Source organism: Limulus polyphemus, unplaced genomic scaffold (assembly GCF_000517525.1).
Source record: "Limulus polyphemus unplaced genomic scaffold, Limulus_polyphemus-2.1.2 Scaffold188, whole genome shotgun sequence".
Classification (NCBI taxonomy): domain Eukaryota; kingdom Metazoa; phylum Arthropoda; class Merostomata; order Xiphosura; family Limulidae; genus Limulus; species Limulus polyphemus.
Window position 1 is genome coordinate 136,437 of NW_013665798.1, and position 16,676 is coordinate 153,112.

The 16,676-nt window shown below is 33.2% G+C and overlaps 1 protein-coding gene across 1 annotated transcript in view; it reads left to right on the forward strand.

Annotated features, from left to right (window-relative positions):
* Positions 1–16,676, forward strand: part of LOC106478191 (glycine receptor subunit alpha-2-like) — a 40,910-nt gene that overhangs the window by 868 nt on the left and 23,366 nt on the right. The gene's annotated exons all lie outside the window — the stretch shown is intronic.

A 16,676-nucleotide genomic window follows, 5' to 3' on the forward strand; every position in this document is an offset into this window, starting at 1 on the left:
CGAAACCCGAATTCTAGCGTTGTAAGTCCGCAGACATACCGCTGTGCCACTGGGGGGCGTTCTATTAAGGACAGTTTATTGTACTTGTATTGATTATGTAACAAAATGATTGTCTTAAAAAAAGATATCAAGGTAGGTTAATTTATAATAACAATAAATGATTTTGTATTTGCTATAGCACAGCATATTGTGTAGCTTTGTGCTTGATTCCAAACAAACAAACAAACCTGAATAGAACAGATGAAACTTATTAAATTATGGTTTACTTCTAAGGAAGAGTGCGTGCGATATACCTCAGCAAAATAATGTCAAAGTTAAGTAACTTGATTATGTACATCTAATCATAATCAGTGTCATCTTGTGTTTGACTTTTTTTGTGTTTGGTCTGGCTCCTCTTTAAAAAAATATATTATAATTTTGTATATGTAAATTTAAGGCATTCAGGTTCAACTTATCTCAATGTGCATAGAAGTTTGCAACGTTATGATTTGTTCTTCTGTTTCTCACAAAGTGATAGCAATTAAAGATAAATAACTGTCATCTTTACAATCACACGTGCTCAGAACCAGATAAAGCAACTTTAATAATTAGTTGTTGAATTTGTTTTATCAAGTATTTGGTATTTTCAACCTAAACGGTACTTTATGCGATAAATGGACTAAATGTCCCAGGTTAGAGAACCCAAGGTTCAACCATAGCTGACCCTCAGTTAGAACTGCTGATAAGAGGAAGAACAACAAATTAGCCCCATCCACCTCCTACACTGCTACTCCTAACTTCATACGTGAGTGACTTTCACTTTTATAATGCAGTGAAAGTATCAAACCTGTTCAGCTGTATATCGCAGGCTCGAGCCTTTGACCTTCCGATATACAGCCTGGTACGCTAACTGCTAGATCACTCTCCTTATGAGACAAGGAATACATTATAGGCTAATTTGCATAAAATGTATTCACTCTGTCACTACCGCTGTTTAGTTTTGTACACTTATGTAGGATCAGTGGGGGTTTTTAATCTCTCAATGATTTACAGGAGTTGGGTACGTTATATTAAAAATGTCTTGGATCTTCACCAACGTCGCTACAGCCCATGTTACAACGCCTGATCACGCTTTATCTGATGTCCGTGTATCTTTATAGTAGTTCTGCAGAGCAGTTTGCATTGCTAAGACTCTGCCGCAAAGCTGTCATGTCTAAAGCACACCACTCTTCCCTGCTGGCTTTCAGTTATACATATAGAGTGAGAAAGTGACGGTTTTAATTTCTTTCTCCAGCTGTTTGAGATACGCGACGTAACAACGGTTGAACGAATCTGCTGTGAAGCAGCTTGTGTACACGTGACTATTTTTCTAGACAGAGATCGTTCTTAATTATATGGCATACAGTTGACTGGAAAAAGTGGAAGTATTTTTCCACTGACACATGTGATCGTGGATTCTCACTTGCTAGAAGACTCCAACTTTGTTCACCACTGCTGAGGTACAAATTGTTAAATGTCATATGTCCCTTGAGTCCCATATTAATTCACACTCTTTTACTTTCGAAATGTCTCTCTCTGTATGTCCCTTGAGTCCTAGATTGATTCACACACTTTTATTTTCCAAATGTTTCTTTCTGCATGTTCGTTGAGTCCCATATTGATTCAAACTATTTTATTTTCCAAATGTCTCTTTCTGTATATTCCTTGAGTCCCAGACTGATTCATATACTCTTTTTCCCAAATGTTTCTTTTTGCATGTTCCTTGAGTCCCAGACTGATTCATACTCTTTTATTTTCCAAATATCTCTTTCTGCATGTTCCTTGAGTTTCAGATTAATTCATTCTCTGTTATTTTCCAAATGTCTCTCTCTGCATGTTCCTTGAGTCCCAGACTGATTCATACTCTTTTATTTTCCAAATGTCTCTTTCTGCATATTCCTTGAGTCCCATATTAATTCAAACTCTTTTACTTTCCAAATGTCTCTTTCTGCATGGTCCTTGAGTCCCATATTGATTCAAACTCTTTTATTCTCCAAATGTCTCTTTCTGCATGTTCCTTGAGTCCCAGACTGGTTCATACTCTTTCATTTTCCAAATATCTCTTTCTGTATATTCCTCGAGAACTAGATTGATTCATACTCTTATAGTTTCCAAATATCTCTTTCTGCATGTTTCTCGAGTCCCAGATTGATTTATACACTTTTATTTTTCAAATGTCTCTTTCTGAATGTTCTTTGAGTTCCACAGTAATTCACACTCTTCTTTTCAAATGTCTATTTCTGCATGTTCCTTGACTCTCAGACTAATTCGTACTCTTATATTTTCCAAATGTCTTATTCTGCATGTTCCTTGAGTCTCAGACTAATTCGTACTCTTTTATTTTCCAAATGTCTCTTTCTGCATGTTCCTTGAGTCCCAGATTGATTCATTCTCTTTTATTTTCCATTACATTAAGTTCAAAGGATATCCCCTTTTGGAAATTCTAAATTAACGATCTGAACATGTCGTTATGATATAACTCTACGAGTATTTTGTGTCAGAAAGGGCTGATATAAACCCTACCCAAACGCGATAAGGTTTTGTTAACATCATGCTATGTACCAAGCGCAAAACAATGTCCAATTATAATTCTGATTCTTGCCGACTTTTTATTGGCTGTGGTTTGCACGTGACTTACTGTTTATTCTCAAAACATTTAATATATTCATTTCATGAAAAGTGTTACACATTAGTTTGTGTTCATATGAGTAGCAATAGACTTACATATTTTGGTTTTCCAAATGTTACCCGAGAAATCTTGGTTTTCTGTGGCTCAGCAGTAAGTCTGAAGGATTATAACTCTAACAACTTGGTTTCAAAACTCGTAATGGGCACAGCATAGGTAGCCCATTGTGTAGCTTTGCGCTTAACAACAAACAAACCAAATTTTTGTTTGGTTTGCTTCTCTGTATTTTTCAGGTTTCATATATACCGAACTTTATGCATTTAGACATGTTACACAAAACATGTATTGTAAAAGAAAACATATTTCACTGTAGCACTTTGTAAAATTTATTAGAATATAAGTGGAAATAGTAACAGCAGAAATCTGACAGCAGCTTGTGCATAAGTAGTGACAAAATAAAAATTGTTTTTTTCATAATAAATACTTCAAGTTTGTAGAATTACGTAATAATTGAAGTATTTTGTGCTTTATGAAAGCACTTTTTATACGACTTTACTTTTCTATGCTTTAGATAATAAATAAGTACAAGCAATTTGAAAATATTAAGTTAAATAAATAATGATCAGAAAACGACGAAAGCTCACAAACCAAACGTCAAGCTTCCACACACGCTTCAAAAACGACAACTATTTTCATGGAAAGATGCCAAAACATTAGAGTTAGAACAATCCCATTCAACAATATACTAGAATTACAACAATCTCATTCAACAATATACTAGAATTACAACAATCCTATTCAACAATATACTAGAATTACAACAATCAAGTTCGACTCTACTAGCAAATTAGCTCCAATAGACGTTTTGTGTATTTGGGCTGCTTAAACATGATCTGTGTAATTACTTTCTTTTCATTTATAATAGTAATACATTATTATTTTATTTACATTCCAAAAATATAGACATATAAGCTTCAAAATATGGCTCTTACGAATCGTGGTTTTATTTATTAAGTCATTTAAAGATGCAAGCATGTTACATTTTAAACTGTTGTTAGTTCAGTTGGTAGTATTAGAAATGGTTTTATCAATTTTCTGTTCTGAGTGGTGTATCAATAAGAAAAAAACAAATTATTACTGTAAGACATACGATGGATTTTCTTGAACTGATTAGCGTTACTTAGTTTGTGTTAAACACCAGTAAATCTAAATATGCAGATTATCAATACTTTATACATATGTTTGTGTGAAACACTAACAGCTATAAAGTAGTCTACATGTAGATTGTCAATACTTTGCACATATGTTTGTATAAAACACTAACAGCTATAAAGTAGTCTACATGTAGATTGTCAATACTTTATACATATGTTTGTGTGAAACACTAACAGCTATAAAGTAGTCTACATGTAGATTGTCAATACTTTGCACATATGTTTGTATAAAACACTAACAGCTATAAAGTAGTCTACATATAGACTGTCAATACTTTACACATATATTTGTGTAAAACACTAACAACTATAAAGTAGTCTACATGTAGATTGTCAATACTTTACACATATGTTTGTGTAAAACACTAACAGGTATAAAGTAGTCTACGTGTAGATTGTCAATACTTTACACATATGTTTGTGTAAAACACTAACAGCTATAAAGTAGTCTACATGTAGATTGTCAATACTTTACACATATGCTTGTGTAAAACACTAACAGGTATAAAGTAGTCTACATGTAGATTGTCAATACTTTACACATATGTTTGTGTAAAACACTAACAGCTATAAAGTAGTCTACATGTAGATTGTCAATAATTTACACATATGTTTGTGTAAAACACTAACAGCTATAAAGTGTGTGAAAATGTCAGCTTACTTGTTTTACTCTCTATCCATAAACAATCTCGATTCTTCACATTATAGTTGTTTTTATTTTCGACATTTCAACGTTAACCTTACAATTACCGATGGAGTTTAGACCCTATATGTTCATAAGCTCTTTACACACCAAATGTATTGTTGGTCCTTGCTCGTTACAGGACCCCTAGTAACATGTACTTTGCAAACTAATTAAAGAAAAATGCCGTAAATAGTAGAGTTGCTCATAATATCTTTTACTCAAAGCTCCTATGTATTTTACATAGAAATTGAGCGATTTCATTATATTTTCTGGTTAGTTCTTGTCATTGATCGTTATGATTGACAAGAATATAAAACTAGTCAATATGATGCAATATAGTGACCCCAACAGAATTGAACGGTATGTAAGTAATTGGGCAACTTATGGTTAAAGATTTTTAGAAGAGTGTTAGATAATGAAAATTATCAACTGGAGTATCATAAAAAAGAACTATCCGCACAACTTCGATGACGAGGAACAAAACCTTGTCGAAACGTTGTACATTTGCTGTTATGTTAAACTTATATTAAAGTTTTTCTTCATTACCCATTCAAGCCGTCTCCAGCCATTAGTATCCGCACAACTGTAGCTAATCTTCTGACTCTGCTTGCTAAATATGTTTCTTAAACTGTCATAGTAGGTTTGTAATTATTTTAAAACTTATATTAGTGTATATTTTTCAAAAGTAATACTTAACAAATCTAGAACCTATTAAAGAACAGTATATTACAGATGTTCTCGATATTATCTATGTCATGTTCTAAAAATACGAAGTGGTTTTATTGACGTTTAATTGTCACATATTGTGAATAAACTAACACTTTACTTCAGAGTACCTTGCATGTAAATAACGTCATAATTACCAAATTAAGTTTTGTTGGACATATATTTACATGTATTCAACACAATAAAATTAAAATATCACCAGAATTTTCAGTACTATAGCTATGACAAGGCAAACAAATAAAGCCAATGATCCCCCCTTAGTTCATTGCTCTGCAAATACGCCATGTGATCCAAATTGCAAATGATTGATCATTAGCCTAAACAAAGTATAGATCTCATACATTCTTGACTCATTTGTCACTTTGAAGAAAATCGCATTAAGTTTTTGGTGGCGTTTCATATTGTTCAGGGCCCATGATTAGACTACTTAAAAGATACTTAGATATGGAATAGAAGCCTGATCACCATGGAAGGGTGTTGCGAATTTACTACAATTATCTCAAGGCGTTGTTAGCAGAATGTGGAACGTCTCCTAATCCAATGGCAAAGTTTCCCAGACACGTGGACGAGATAGATTAATATCCACAACACTTGTAGAAAACCATTTCTTTCTATGTTGATAACTGCTTCTAAACGGAATCAAACGTTTGCAACCACAGCTGGATGTTTCATAAGACTGACCTATGTAACAGACGTCAGACGTCTGGTACGGTTTGTTTGTTAAGCTCAAAGCTGCACAAAGAGCTATCTGTGCAACACGGGTTTCGAAACCAGTTTTCTAGTAGTGTAAGTCCGGAGACATACCGCTGTGCCACTGGGGGGGGGGGGGGGTCCGGTGAGGAACATTCTTCTTGTAACAACGTAAATTTCGCCTGCAGTGATGCTAAGGGTACATTCACTAGACCAACCACATGTGAGGAAATGTTTTGTTTTTTTACAAGAGTCACGCTTAAGCCTGCGGCTAGGTAATAGACTTATTCTCACTTGGAAATATTCTGAAATCAGATCCATCCCAGGAACACGATGTATATGATGGTTTGGTCAGGAATAAGTCTTGTTGAAGTGTTTCAATGTCCAATGATCAATAAAAAACAAATCAATAGAAGAATTATCTTTTAATTTTTTCCTGTAAAATGGTACCATGAAGTTAAATGGTTTGAAATGTTCGAAATTTATAAACGTTCTTGGTCAATATATCTGAAGTTCCCGATTAATAAGTGTTAATTACAGTTATAGCTTACGAAGTTTATAGCACACTAATTACAGCAACCAAATAGAAGATACTGTTTTTAGACGCGTCGCGTTGGTTATATTTATAGGCGTGTGGAGAGTTTCTCGTAAATTCAGTTTACTTAACAATACAAAGATACACTGGTGTTTACGTACACACACATATATTGTTGATTCTTACACTCGAGAATCTTCTACAACTTTAGAGAATAGGCGGGAGTTTCTCAATACATATTTAACAGTATACGCTATTTGAAAAGGTTTTTCGTTGTACAAAACTTGAAGATAGCTTTGATATACGGAAACATCTGTTAGCTGAGTTCTTGCACAGATGTTTCCGTATATCAAAGTATACGTTATGTACGTTTCTAAATATAAACTTAATCTAAACAAACGTTGATATTAGAATAAAAATATAATAATAATTCCGTTACACATGATCCAACTAAAGATGTTCTCGATACATAATCCTACTAAATATATCCTTAATACATGATCTTTCTAAAGATGTTCTTAATACATGATCCAACTAAAGATGTTCTCGATACATAATCCCACTAAAGATATTCTTGATACATGATCCTTCTAAGATGTTCTTGTTGCACGATTCTTTTAAAGATGTTTTGATACATGATTCTACTGAAGATGTTCTTGCTACACGATACTAATAATGATGTTATTGAAACATAATCCTACAAAATATGTTATTGATACATGGTCTTTCTAAAGATTTTCTTGATACACGATTCCAATAAAGATGTTCTTGATACATGAATCTACTAAAGATGTTCTTCGTACATGAATCTACTGAAGATGTTCTTGTTAAACGATTCTAATAAAGATGTTCTTGATACATGATCCTTTTAAAGATATTTTTGTTACACGATTTTACTAAAGATGTTCTTGATACATGATTCTACTGAAGATGTTCTTGTTACACGATTCTAATAATGATATTCTTGAAACATGATCCTACTAAAGATGTTCTTGCTAAACGATTCTACTAAAGAAGTTCTTGGTACATGATCCTTTTAAAGATGTTCTTGTTAAACGATTCTAATAAAGATGTTCTTGATACATGATCCTTTTAAAGATGTTCTTGTTATACGATTCTACTAAAGATGTTCTTGATACATGATCCTACTAAAGATGTTCTTGTTATACGATTTTACTAAAATGTTCTTGATACATAGTCCTTCTAAAGATGTTCTTGATACATGATCCTACTAAAGATGTTCTTGTTATACGATTTTACTAAAGTGTTCTTGATACATAGTCCTTCTAAAGATGTTCTTGATACATGATCCTTCTATAATGTTCTTGATACATGATTCTACTAAAGATGTTCTTGATACATGATTCTACTAAAGATGTTCTTGTTGCAGATCTTTCACAGGAATGGTTGAGGCTACCTCAGGATCTTATAAACAATTTGATTTTAAGAGTGCAATTTCAGTTCAACTGCCCTTGATGTTTGTAGTGACTATACGTTATGATGATGTGAACTGTAAAGATATAAAAAGACAATTAACAAATAAGCATAGACTAAAATGCCCAATCAGTTGCACATCATATTACACGGTGAATCATCAGATGACTTGTTTGCATAAAATGATCTGAGGAGTGATTGGTATCATTTTCTAACAAAAATCGAGCTTCCATACGTTTTTAAGCTTACTACATACTCTAGCGATTAAAGTTAGTAAATTCAACCTTTCTGGTTATGTGTATATTATGCATATCCTTCGACAATAATTAAAATGTTACGTTTACTTGTAGTGTTATTATATATGAACAGTGAATCGATGAACACACTTGCTGTAGTCCTTCTACAAATACTACTGCGTTAGAATGTACATCAGTTGTGTTATCTCACATTCTTTTTTCCTTTTCATTGACTTACAAATTACAACGTAATTAAAAAAAAACAAGCTTTATATTCAGAGCTATAGTTTAATTCTAGTTTCTCCAAAACGGCCGAGTGTAGCTTGGGTTTATAAAGTAAACAAACAAAAAAATGTAAAAGTTATTAGTACTCCATTTTGGGCAGATGTTTAGACTTTCGCACAAGATACATGGGATTAAAATGTCGTGTTACGAATAATTATCATACGATTGGTATATAACTATTTAAACAAATGTATCCGTAAAATTATGTATTAATGTACACTGTAATTAATGCAATCAAAACAAATTTAGAGCAAATTAGAACATTTATGTTTTCACACATGGATTTATTTTGTACTTTATTCTTGAGCTACATCTTTGCTTTCACCTTGAGATTGAAATACGTTTCTATCAAGTATAGCCTACCAAGTAAAATATTTCCAATATGAGAATGGAAAGAAGAGGTTTACTCAATATATACGGTAAGAAAGTTGTTCTTAGAACGCCAAAATGATTTTAACCCAAACTGTTTCTATTAGATGAATGAAAATGAATTTATACTTTAATAACATAGCAGTAGCTAGGATCTACCTGCGATGAACGATAGACACCCCACAGTAAATAATTGATTTACCCAGAATATAACTATGTACAGTGATTGAGTGCTTAGTTAGTAATTACTAACGAGTCTTATAGTGTTTATATATAACATTATACAAAATTGATTTACTTTTGTTGCAAATGTTTGATCTATATAAAGACAGAAAACTTGACTAATGAAATATAATTTGAGTTTATTTTAAGTTCACGAACTTTTGTTATATACAACCTGTTCTTTTATCTATTAGTAAAGTAATTTATCTTTTTTCGAGAACATTATATTATGGTTGTAGGTTCTTATCATATCCTTTGCATGAAAGTTATACATAAATGAACCAACATAAGTAAAATCCACTATATATGAAGTTTGAAAAATCATTATTCTACAACTTTTTGAAAACATTATCTGTAAACCTCATAATTGTCTCGCTAAATCATTTAATATTTGAGTAATGTTTTCATTGTTAAAATATTTAATATTGTATTAGATTAAAAACACAAAGGGCGAAATTTTTTAAATTGATTAAACGTTTAGCTGGTCCAAAACATTTGTATTCAAAATCTATATGAAATCGTTTCGCTTCATCTTCGGTTAGTGTAGGAATAGATAAAGATTACTGAAGTTACTAAAACTATAATCGTGGGGGAGGGACCAATATCATCCGGGACCTACGTAGTGGTGTTTGGTTTCATTCCGTTTGGTTTAATACGAAAAGTTTAGGTTTCTATTATTTAAACAATAAATCAATAAATCATCCATTCAGAATATATATATATTACACAGAAATAAACATATGTTACATGATAAATAATATCAGATTACTAAGATTTTGATTACAACAGAATCAGTATGATGATCAGATATCAGAATAAAAGTTTTTGAGTGAACAGAAGAAATAAACAAAGTTATGTTTAACAAAAGAGAGAAAAATTATAAGTTAACAGGCTTGTTTAATATTTCATAACGCAAGGAAGTAAAGGCCATTTGTGCAAAATGAGATAAGCATAATTTTTAATTTTAGAGCGGAATAGAACCCCAGATATTAGCGTTAGAAGTCCGTAAACTTATTATGAATAGGTATAAAACAAAGTAAAACGTGAAAATATTCTAAAACAGGGAAATTATAAAAAGGAAAAAAGAGTAAATAATAAACCGAATGATAAAAAATAAGGCAAGAGATGTTGAATGTAACACAGAATCAACAAGTGCGTCACAAAAAGCCATGAGAGAGTCAGACGAGCCACATGATTTAGAGCCATCTGGAGCAATAGGAACAGAGGATGAGTATCTCAAATGGTGTTTGTAAAGAGAAGTTGGAACATCCAGTCACGTGTATCCAATTTCTTACGGTGACTCAGTGGTGAACTTCAGGTACGAATATTAACCATGCATGGTCGGAAGCTCATCCATTAGACATGTTAATAGTCTTAAGAAAGAGAGCAAATTCTGTAAACAATACCTGAATACGTTACTAAGAGATAAAATAGTAGGCCATCTTTTTGGAAAAAAGCATAGTCCATGGAGGAATTAAAATACAATACCAAGTAGGGTACTTTAACAGAGATGTTTTGCGGCACTCTGCAAAGACAATTGCTCACATTGGATGTGGATTGAAGGTTCAATGGATTCTGCTCAACTGGAGAAGTGTGAAATGTTCCTGTGCAAAGTCTATGACTTAGATGTGTACAGTATAGAGTCATAGCAAAGACCAGGTGTCCACAGCCTAGATTTAAACAAGTTAAGGATCAATTAATCTGCAGCAAAGAACACGTTTTCTCCCAAGGAATGTTGAAGAGAGTACCTACTGGGTAATTAATGAACTTGTACACATAAACATTAGCTTATTTTTAACTGGCATGAAAGCCAAAAAGTAATATAAAAACATTAGTCACGAGAACTTTATTTCTATCTTTACCTAGCTGGATTTCCAGGTCAGCTTGCAGACCTTATTGTTAGCAAAAATGTACTTTATGTAGAGAACTGAAACCTTTCTGTCGTAGTTTGTTTTGTTTGTTTGTTTGTTTTGAATTTCGCGCAAAGCTACACGAGGGCTATCTGCGCTAGCCGTCCCTAATTTAGCAGTGTAAGACTAGAGGGAAGGCAGCTAGTCATCAACACCCACCGCCAACTCTTGGGCTACTCTTTTACCAACGAATAGTGGGATTGACCGTGACTTATAACGCCCCCACGGCTGAAAGGGCGAGCATGTTTGGTGTGACGGGGATTCGAACCCGCGACCCTCAGATTGCGAGTCGAGCGCCTTAACCACCTGGCCATTCCGGGCCAAATACAGTAAGATCACATAAGGTACTAATTTTCATTAGTGAGTTGAAGAGGATCGTGGTTTTGAAGCATATTTTAGTTATTTCAGACAAACTAAAAACTTTGTGACTTATAAAAATAGTAATGTGTTTCTTTCTTTTTTCAGAAATAATTACAATTTATTTTCGCAAGTTAAGGAAATAAAAATATATTTTCTAAAGTAATAGGCTTTTAGTTGTATTAATATACATTATATTTTTTAAATGAAGGAAATACTGACATTTTTTCAAAGAGGTATTGTTTTACACTTTAATAGATAATATCGAATTTATTAAGTCTAAGATTTAATATTTGAATATATAATTTTCTAAAGGAAGTTCAGAGTTTATGCCCTTTCTTTCATCTTAACTCTTGAAACACATTTTATTATTTCATCCAGGGCCTGGCGTGACCTGATGGTAAATGCGCTCGACTCGCAATCTGAGGATCGCGGATTCAAATCCATGTCATATAACATGCTCGCCCTTTCAGTCGTGGGGACGTTATAATGTGACGATCAATTCCACTATTCGTTAGTGAAAGAGTAACCCAAGAGTTGGCGTTGGGTGGAGTTCACTAACGGCCTGACTATCACTGCTAGCCCTCGTGTAGCTTTGCGCGAAATTCAAACCAAAAAACAGTTTTTCATCCTTGTTTTATTTTCTTTAATGTTGTTGATCAAGATTTATCTCCAAAGTCCACCATATATGGTGCCCTACATAACTAACAATCCAGAACAGCATAACTCATACTGTCGTAGGTGTGGAAAATTATTTAGTGTAGAGCTTAGAATATACAAACATTCTGTTTTTGCTTATATTATCAACGAGAGCTTGAAGTTATTCAGTTTCCCAGCTAAATGTAGCACTCAAGTTTTGTGTTGTGAGCTGTAAAAACAATTTAGTTCACATTAAAGCAACTAAACATACACCAAGGCCGAAATTATAGAATATAAAGGTGTGTGTGTATCTAAAACCAGTGCTAAGCCATCTTTGTACTTAAGGCCATATAAGCCATCGCAGGCCTGTGTTATCTGTACTTAAGGCCATATAAAGCTTTGTTGTGCGCCCACCTCTGTCATCGATATGAGTTGAAGAACGATTGCATTCTTCAAACTTCTATTCTTAGCTGGTCATTTTGTGAGATATGTTGCTTAATCCGAGTTCATATTCTTTAAACAATCGTCAAATTTAAAACATAAAAATTTTAAAACTCATTGTTATGTCTTACTGAAGCATCAGAAAACAAAATGAAGGACGATTTCTTTATGTTTTAAAATGATGGAATATTCCGTTCTGGTGCAAACTAAACTATGTTAACTTTTCTCGTACCACCATAAAACGGTTCAAACATCAATTAGAGCATCAATGTTTTAAAGAGCTTATAGGATATGCCACCATACGACCTTGATGAAATTTATGGAATTTTCGAACGGTTACAGTATCCTATAGGTTTGATCAAAGATGCCCATCAAAAAGCAAAAAAATATTTTTTTAGCAATAACAACTAGCAATCTCTATGTGAAAATAAAAATAAAATACTAAGTATTAACTGCAATTCTAGCATTATGGCTATGAAGAAATATCTAAATAACAATAATTTCAAAGTTATTTATAAATGTCCCAAAACCATTAAAAATTAGTTATCCTTGAACAAGTCTACACCTCAAGATAAAAAGCAGGTTGTCTATATAGTCCCCTGCCTAGCCTGCGATAAAGTTTATGTTGGTGGAACGAACAGGAATTTAAATAGAAGACTCACAGGACATAAAAAATGGTCTAACAAATAATGCTGCTTTTCTACACGTGAGAAATCTTGATAATAAACCCACTGAGAATTAACCAAAATAATACATATAGCTGGACATTTTATCAAAAGAAGAGTTCTGGAAAGTTCGCTGATCCAAAGATTGCCAAAGTTTAATAACTCAAGGTCACTTTAAGCTGAACCCTTTTTGACATCACATTTTCTGAAGCAACTTAGAACTTCAATTATAAAATAAGCTCTCTATGTGTGCATGTTTTCCACAAACAAAAGTAGGACTAAAGAGGTCACGTGAAAGTTCCATATGTACTTTTTTGTTCCGTAAGAGTAGATCTTAACTTCGTGGTATTGTTTATTTACCTGCTATTTCAATTTATGTTTGTTTATATATATAACAGTTTATTAACACATGCAAAAAATACAGATCAAGACACCGAGTTTCTTTGCTGTCATTGCATATGTAACATCTTTTCATTTACATTTACTAGACAATATGATTTGTTACCAACTTTCTGAAATTAAAAGACAAATAAATGACAGTCATAAAGTAATTAATACAAGAATTTCTATTTTTCTTTGATAGATTGTTTAAGCAGAGTATTTATGATGACACTTTGTTGAATGGACGGCAACTGCCTGTTGTAGAAACACAAATGCAGAGGACGACGTTTCAAAAGTCTTCCGCTTGAAGACGAAAGGCAGAAACTTGAGAAACGTCGTCCTCTACACTTGTGTTTCTACAACAGGCATTGCCGTCCATTCAATAAAGTTTCAACTTCTGCTTTTACTTTTATTATAGTCTGAGCGTGACCGTTGTTTAGCGCACCGAACTGTAGATCTGGGGGTCCACATTTAACTCCCCTTATCGCAAAAAAAAACATGACGTACTCTACACTTTGGGTCAGTAAATGCGTTATAAAAAATGACGGTAAAATCCCACTATTCGTCAGACAATAGCAGTCCAAAAAGTGTCGGGGTGCTTTTTACTACATGCCTTCTTTTTAGTCTATCAGATCAAAATTACGGATGGCTACTGCAGATAGCAATTGAGTAGTATCCACGAGCATCCAAAACCAATTTTTTTTTGTATGTTAAAATGTAGACTTACATAATTTCCACCGTGTACGTATCCACTAAGGAGTAAGTTTTACTAAAATATTTCATAAAGATGTTAAATTACTCCTTAAGGGAGTAATGAAATCAAAACGAAAGTGTAAAAGAAGAAACATCTTAATTTATACTGCTGACTGTAAATACGATCGAGAATAAACAAAAGTAAAGTATTCATCTGAACTGTAAGATTTCAAGCACCTTTGAGTTTATGAAAATCTATTTATATTTAGTTCACAGTGAATTCCCAACCATTCAATAATGTAATGCCGCTACGGTGACTGGAGAATAGGGTGCTCCGAAAATTTCAAAGTTAAAAAATACATGCTTCCTGGGCATTTTCTCATTACATTGATCATTCTAAGTGACCATAGTCATGTTTGAAGTCTGAAAGATCACTTAAAGCCTTGACTAGAAAAGGGATAATTTCAAATAGTTCACTATTTACTATATGTATATATATAACCAAAATACTAATGCATGTACAAAAATCATATTTTCTGTAATCAATATTTAATATCAATGAGCCTAATAATAACGTAAACGTCACACTATAGAATGGCTGCACGAATTTGCTTTCTTTGTTCTTCAGACCTTTTTATCATCAAATAAGAATTCTCTTTCGTCATTTTTTTCTTTTTTCTTGTTAATTGTTTCGTCTTCTGATCTTAAAGATATCTTCTTTTGATTTTGTAAAGCTTTCAGAAATTCGACATTTTCTTTTTTCTGTTCCTGATTTCGGAATCAGTCAGTTTCTAATATATTCTGAGCATCTTGGCGTGCAACGAAAAATTAGTTTTGTAGTTCTTCAACAAACAATTTTTCTTTTCTCTCATTAGATTTACACCCTTTCCTTTTCTCCAGTGCTCTGTAACTATCATAATGACTTAAAATCTGAACTTTGACTTTGTCTTTTCGTTGAGGGGTTATTCCTGCTTATTCCCATTGGTTTTGAATTTTAAGTACGACTCTGTCTGCAACTGCACCATTAAAGTTGACGTGTTTTTAATGCTGCATTCGTCAATATTTTAAATAGAAGAACAGTTTTGGGATATCTCCCTTTGTAGATATTCCAGAAGCTGAGAGTTCAGGAGCAGGTTTTTCCACTAACCATATATCCTCATCTTTCCTCAAAACAGGCCGATCTGTTGTTCATCAAACAGTCTGAATTAAAAAGATGCAATGAAGGTTATGGTAGTGGATTCAAATTATACGTTCAAAATTTAAATATTACATTAAAACATCTGCATTAGATACTTTAAAAATCCAATAAAAATCAAAGCAACTTGTCATAATCTTTAATTACAATAAAAATGGTAATAATTCCAAAATTCCAAATTTCGATGGATTTTTGAACATGCAAAAAACTTGGTGCTGGTGGCTAGGATTTGGCATCTTCAATTGGGCTGAAAATGAACATGTTTTAATAAACTGAGTAATGGAATGGAGACATGTACAGAGAGCATACCTTTGAAATACTTTTTGTAATTGTCATATATTTGGAGCAACCCATGGAGAAGTATAAGTCATCGTCTTCTTCGAGGTAGGATTATAATAAATAAAGGTTTTTAAATAATGTAGAGTCAAAACGACACAATATTTCAAAGAAAGAACCCTTGAGTATTCACCAAGTAAGCAGGAAAACATCCCCAAAAAGTTTAGAACGGAAAAGGTCTTTGAAAAACATCCCAATCCAAACTGGAGTAACACCTTCATCCGCAAAGAAAAGGTTATGGTTAACAAAGAAAGCACTCCGACACAAACAGCCATTTCAATGAAGATGGAACGATTTCTTTTCTACTATTAACAAAGCAATAAATAAGGATTTGCAGTTGACGAAGGCCCATCAGCCAAAAGTTCACAAGCTTCCAACCACATAGAATAATCAAAGACAGTTTTCATGATAAAGCTGGCCGAAGAAACTGGAATAACAACGCAATCTCATTCGACCATATATCTACCAAATTCTCCGACACAGTTCCAGTGAACTGTTGTGCTTTTGGTCTACTTAAACGTAGCCTTGGAAGCTGACGTCAACTATATCGGAGGGCTTGTGGGAAGTTTGTCAAGATCTCCAGTCTACGATTGACATCGCCGTCTTTAACTGAACTTGTTACAGTGTAAATTGCGATGTCAAGCAATACTGCGTAATCATGGGCATCAGAATAAGGTCAATTAACGGTAGATGGAGTACTTCATAGGACAGCACGAGACCTGGAACATCATTCTTGCAAAATACAGTTAGTCTTCCGTAGCGCTTAAAGCTTTGTTCGTGCATGGAGAAGAATCATCTCTATTTTATGACAGTTAGTAAAACTAGAAGTATTTAGTAATTCCTATTATAACTGTTACAGACTTGTGTTTAAAAGTTAATGTGCCTTCGCTGTTTCTGTAAATGAAGAACATCCAGAAAACTGACTTCTACTATAACAACAGTCATAGATCTGAATGAATCTAAGTTTCAAATGGACAGCAACTACCTGTTGTAGAAACCTACAAATGTAGAGGACGACG